The sequence below is a fragment of the Cornus florida genome, unplaced genomic scaffold (genome assembly GCF_030987335.1).
Source record: "Cornus florida cultivar Cherokee Brave unplaced genomic scaffold, ASM3098733v1 CherokeeBrave_3.0.0_Hap2_Chr09, whole genome shotgun sequence".
Lineage (NCBI taxonomy): Eukaryota > Viridiplantae > Streptophyta > Magnoliopsida > Cornales > Cornaceae > Cornus > Cornus florida.
The window spans coordinates 92,405,159-92,412,069 of NW_026775579.1; the positions used below are offsets into that span (position 1 = coordinate 92,405,159).

General features: G+C 32.8%; 1 pseudogene; it reads right to left on the reverse strand.

Annotated features, from left to right (window-relative positions):
- Positions 1-399: 399 nt before the first annotated feature.
- On the reverse strand, positions 400-1,454 carry LOC132273486 (acyl carrier protein 1, chloroplastic-like; annotated as a pseudogene).
- Between the last annotated feature and the right edge of the window lie 5,457 nt (positions 1,455-6,911).

Consider the following 6,911-nt stretch of genomic DNA (forward strand, 5'->3'; position numbering starts at 1 on the left):
TAAGTGTTCAATATCCTTATCAGTTCAACAAGCTGTTGAAAAGAAGTCTGTTTCTCATATGGTTCCAGATTAATTAGATGATTTTATTTATATATATTAAAATTGTATTTAAAACACAAACGGAACTGATCAAATTTAAGACACCTTAAACTACGCAAAGTATATTAAGCAATCGAAACCCATGAAGCTATACAACGAAAAAAGAGGGAAATTCATCCCAGCCAGCTATCAGAACACACAAGAAGACATTGCCAAGGGCCACCCAATGCACGAGCCTCCCGAAGCTGTACCCTGTTTCAAACCGAAGAAGTCACGATAGAGCAACATTATTGTTACGCTAAGGCCAATCCTCCCAATCCTCCAACAACAACACATATTATGTAAACCAAAAGAACAATATAAAACAGTTGAAAAAAGATCTAATATGTCTTTCGATAGATTCAATTGAATAAGCCTGACCATAAACAAAACAGCACAACACCAGAATGAGTTCATTTTAACGAAACTTAAAGGGGACAGAAAAAAACATACTTAGGAAACACTAGTAATTTCATAAAAGGTACACTAGAAAGCTCCATGAACAGCAGGGAAATGAAAAACATGCAACTAAAAAGAACTTCTCTAATGAAACTTTCAACCCTGAATTATCCACCTCGTGCATTTTAAGCACCCTTCTCTACGAGCTTCTCGATCAGATCTGCTGCATCCTGGACAGTGGCAATACCTTGGGCGCTTTCTTCTTCCACTCTAATTCCAAATTCCTCCTCCAGTCCCATCACAATCTCGACCTATACGAAAAGAAGAAGAAATAAGTAAAAATGACCAGGGAGATCATTGTGAAGGAAAAAGACACACCCTTTGCATTTGCTTAATGGAGAAAACAAAGGGATTATTTATTGACACCCATGTATAAACATACATGACGCCGGTGATTTATTGTGAGGTCATGCGGTGCTAAAAATGAAGACAAGAGACAAGGTTGTCAAACATTATCTGGCGTTACCATTTTATTACTGAAACACAGTTTAAAACTCTCAAGGCGAAATTATTGTGACAAGTTGTCAATGTGTTCAGCTTTTTATTTTTGCTCAAAATTGTCAATGGGTTCTGCTTATTATTTTTGCAAGCACAACAATTAGGATTTCAATTTTGGCTAGTGGATGAGCAAATCTTACATATCATTTTTAATAAAAAGACAAAAACAGAAGCTATTTTGAGACAAACAAATGATTCTGATCAAAAGACGCAATCATAAATAACAAATCATAAACTGCGAGAACAATAATTAGCTATGTTAGGAGAATTGATAGTTCGTGGCAGATACCGTGTCAAGAGAATCAGCACCGAGTTCAGCAAACTTACTCCCCTGTGACTGTAGAATCAGTTGGTAGTGCGAGCTGTTTCCTCACTATTTCACACACTTTGTCCACTGTCTCTGGTTTTGCCTGCTCAAAGCATCACTTTCTTTAGGGTTAGGACATTCATAGCATATCTACTATGATGACAAAATCATATAAATAACTGATGCCAAGTAAAATGCACTAGGGCTGGCTATTGGTATTACCTCTAAGCTAAATATGATATGGAACCTACTAATTCCACCATTTGCATGCGTTGTTTTGAGGTTATAGCGGATTCTACCCACCCCACAACCCAAAGGGGAAAAACAGAAGAAAGAAAAGAGGATAACGTATGGGATTGCAAATCACACAATCGTGGTAGATACACCGAACCACCTCCTGATTGATCCATACCGAAAAATCATAACTAATAGATTAATAAAATCCAATACACTACTGACATTCTTAAGAACTACACATGTTTTCTCGATCAACCAAAGACAAAGCAACTCATGGCATTGCTAAGATTGAGGAACAGGTCTCCATTTCCTTAACATGGACTGACCAAATGGATGTGATGGAGACCGACTCAGGGAAAGCAATAAAAACTAATATAACCATCAGTTAGTGATGATGAGATACTGACTCTTGTTTTTTTTTTTTTTTCTTTTCTTCTCTCTCTACCGGTCTCAAAATCTTGACCTGGGGCTTTAGTTTTGACCCAAAGCCACTTGGGACAAAGGTAGACCAATAGGGTCGACATTCATTCATTATGAAGTGAAGTGCTGTTACATGTAACTTTGTCTTGGAGTTAGATACCACGTATCATGTATTGACCTAATCAAACATCCATGTTTACAGCAGCTCTAATTTTTCTGAAAGAATTGAAACTGATGCAAATGGTAAGATTAAAAATAAGTGACTCTGATGCGAAGAACAGTTGTGTATGATTTGTATAAATGATTGAAGTTTTTTATTTTATTTTTTTTATTATTTAGCATGAAAAAAAAAATGCTACCTTCGTTTAAAATATTTTTTAAAAAATATTTTTTTATTTTCTGGTGTTTGGTTGTCAGTAAAATATTTACGAAGAAAAAAATATTAAAATTTAACAAAAATAACTTATCTATCAATTTTTATTATTTTACATGCTCCACTCGATGGACTCGACCTCAACTTCGATGTAAACTTCTACAAAACACAAACAAAGTAAAAATAAAAAAAATATTTTACCTAAAGAAAAATATATTTTGCAAAAAGAATATTGACCTAAATGTTTTCTAAAATTAACATTTTCTAGAATTGTTGTAATGGGAACGTTTCAGTACTTCCAAATTTTAAAAAAGTGGAAATAGTTTGAACAAAAATTCAACGCTCCAGAAAATATTTCAGCCTGAAAAAAAAAAATTAATTAATTAATTATTTTTCAATGATACATTATTCGAGCACATTATTTTGGATCTTGTGTCAAATCATTAAATTTTCTATTATGCTGATTAGAATTGGAATTAAAATTTTGCTGTTATGATTTTAAACCACGGAACCATTCGTTTTAGAGCCTCAATCAGTTCTCTCTCTCTATATATACATGACATATATGTATGTATACATAAATACCATCTTCTACACGTGTCTTTCTATTGTGTTGCCATCTTCACAATCTGGTAGAGGGGCTTTGTGACAATCTGATGAGCAATACGTGATTAGCAACTCCTTGGATGATTGGGTCATTGAGTTTGCTCCAATCATAATTGAGATACGTGTCAGCTTTTGGTTTGGGATATTTGATACATGCTGGCTAGAGAGAGAAAGTTGGTCTACACAGTACTACTGCTAGAGAGAGAAATTTGGCGGTTTGAGTGAACAGCTGGTGCACCCAATGAAAGTATGAGGTGTTACCACCCCTTTCCACCGGATCACGTTGTTCCCAGATTCTCTGATTCAAATTCATAACCCTCCAGTCCTTTAATTATCATTTTACCCTTTCTCTTTAAACTTATCACTTTGCTTTTTTTCTTTTTCAGATTAAATCACTGTATTATTTTTGCTGAATTGCTTCGCATCAAATTTCTAAGTAATTCTCTAAGTCGGTTCAATAGTGCTTTTGTGTCAAATTCGATTTGATCTGAAAAACTGAATCTTATAAAATAAGGAAATAGGGCATACAGTGGTAATACCAGATACATTAATGACAAGAGACTTGTAAATTTACCTTTTCTAATGGTATTGAAATTTTATTCTTCAAATTATGTTTGGATTAAACTTGTACTTCAATAATATATTCACGACATTCATTTTTATTGATTACAAGGTCCTTGGTTGGATTTTCAATCTAAATTTGTAAATGAAAAATAAAAATAAAAGTTAGATTAGGAATTTTATGGCTCCGTTTGTTTAGACGTAAAATATTTTTCAAAAAATATTTTTTATTTTTTGGTGTTTGGTTGTTGTAAAATACTTACGAAAAAATATATATTAAAATTTAACAAAAATAACTTATCCATATGTAAACCTTTGTCGGTGTTTGACAAAGTAAAAATAAAAGAATATTTTACCTAAAAAAAAAAATCAAAAAGAATATTTTAAGTCGAAACAAACGGAGCCTAAATGTAAATATAAATACGACAAGCCATGAAAATTTTGCTAAATTGAAATTAATCACTAGTATGGAAGGACCAATTTGATATGGAATGTATAAAAGTAAAAAACGCCAAAGGTGTAATTAATAAAGGGATTATTACATTTACATCATTTGAAAATTATTTAAATAATAGGGATTTTCCTGTCATAAAATCTAACACTCTTTAATATTTATTTAAAATTTAAGAATGCTCTTAATCTTTTTTTAAAAAGTGATATTTTATATTAAAAGAAAATAAAAATACCATGAATATAATAATTATTTATCACTTTTTGATCAAAGTTCACACTAAAAAAAATGCAATTGTTATTTTTGAAACCTCAAGAGATATTTATGTTATTTGAATATTCTTGAAGAGAGGTAAGGGCAATTATTTTATAATAAAAATTAAAGCCGGTGTTATTTAGTACATGTTTAATTTACTCTATTTTAAAATAAGTTTTCGAAACAAAAAATCAAAAAAGAAAAAAAGAAAAAAAAGGGAAGTCCATTAGCCAAACGCCACACTGGAGGGTGTTACCTTTAAAAATGGTTCTTGGTGGGATCCACATGTATTCCATAAGGTCTCAAAACATTTTTATTTTTATCTTTTTTTTAAAGCCAAAACAACCTTTGAATTGTTTCATCAATATTGACTTGGGTCAACAAATTATTATTCTACCTATGTGGATATGCGTGTGGGAGAGACAGGTGTGTGACTGTGTATTGTGTAGTGAGACAAATAATGAAATTGGTAGGATAAGGACCATAGTGAGACAAATTACTAAGACGGCGCACAAATTTCCCCTTTCATCAGACACTATCCGAGCACACCACACTGACAATCTTCTTTTCGTTATCTTCATCTTATCATATATAATATTTTCACAAAATTATAATTAATTATCATTACCCAAGTCACTTTTACTACTTGCATCTGATTTTTCTATTAAAAAATAAAATAATAATTAATAATAATAATAACTATTGACCATGTAGTTTATAATAATTATTTTTGGAAAAAATAATAGGTAAACTGCATAGTCCTACCCAAATTTTCTGTTAATGTGATGTTATATTTTTAGACCTGGATAGGAAAGCCATTCGATTGTGAAGCTCTTTTAGATTTCATTTTTCTCAAGGCATTTCTAACCTTCCATTCTTTAACCCTATGAAAAAAATATGTTAGAAAAAGTTTTTCAAAATCTAAATTTCTTATATAATTTATATTTACTAATTTCTCAAAATAACTTATCCACCTTTATTTTATTTCATCATCTTTTACAATAGTCATGCCTCTATCGGCCCACTTCTCCATCGTTTGTACACATGTATACAAGAAGTACATTCATTAGCAAGGATCATGGTGGTGAAAAATAATTCATGTCACAAAATTGTCCTTTCTTGATGTAATATAGTATTTTGACTTGTGGTCAAACTCCATCGAAATTCTTTTTTTTTTTTTTCTTGTTAGTTAATGAATACTTTTTCTTGCTTTATAAGAAGCATTACTCAATCAATTAAAAAAAAAAAAAATTAAAACAAAAACAAAAAACACACTCAGCGGCTCTGCCTTTCCTCTCCTCTCCTCTCACTGGTCTCTATCTTCTCAGATCACCGGTCGGACGGAATGATACTTGTTGAGGTGTCTGATAAGCCAAACACCTCGGAATGATCCTCCTTTCTAAGCTCAAACAAAAAAATTAATCCCAATCAACACAATCAAACATAACAAAAGCAACACAATCAATGTATAACAAACCAATCAATGCATACCCTACTGTAATAGTCCAGCAAACAAAAGGAAAATTAAAATCACAATACCAATCGAACAAAAGCTTGTTTCAGAGATGACAAATTAAGATAATTAGAGATTAAATTGATAGCTTGAGGATCATCCGTACAACTTCAATAGAACAAAACGGAACATAACTCTGGCTATTGTCAGTAACAAAACATTAATATAGAACATAAATGAACATAAGTCTGGCTATTTCCAGTAACAAAACCCTAGAACAGAAACGAACATAACTCTGGCTATTGCTAGTACCAAAACCCTAATAACATAATACTTCCCCCAAACGCTAAATATCATATATAAAATAAACCTAAGTTCCTGAAATGAAATAGAGCTCATTACCTACAACCTGCTGCATTTGTTTTCTTTTCATGGCTTCACCTGAACTGCGCTTTTAGAGGCTTCTTCCCTCGACTCCTCCAACTCCAACACTTTCTTCTTCAATTTTTTCTGGAACTTTGGTGGTTTCCATGGATTCCCTCAGAAAGCGGTTATAGCTTCCTGGACCACGAACATAATCAATCATAAGCTTGTTCTTCCTCTCCTCAAAAATCCGCCGAGCATCCCTGAGTTTTCCTTCGCCGATGATTTGTTCTCTCAGAAAACGATAGGTTACCTGGGCTACTTCGATTGTACCATAGGAAAGGGTAACTCTACTCATGATCTCACCCACTTGCAACAAAACTGGTTTCCACAGATTGGTCTTCATTTTTTTTTGGTAACGAGGGAAGAAGATGGGATGAGGGAGAAGAAGTACTACAGCAGCAGCGAAGGAGACGGAGACGATGCAGCGAAGCAGGAAGATGCTACTGTACAACGTCCGAATTTATGGACAAGTGCAGTGGGCTTGGGCGAAACCCACATGAGCTTGCGGACCCAACCCGATCGGAGTAAACTTTTTTTTTTTGTTTTTTATGTTACCAAACAGTACCTTGGCAGAACGGCTTTTTTTTGGGGGGGAGGGGGGGGGCGAGGATAGGTTATTTTGAGCTATTTATTAAAAAAATAAAAATAAAATAAAATTCATTAAATAAAAAACATATTGTTTTGGAACTGTTTGTCCCCAAAAATTTAAAAACCTTTTTTTTTAATAAAAAATTTTGCTTTAAATTCTAAATTTCTGCCACAAACAATGCATTTGGCCGTTAAGGCA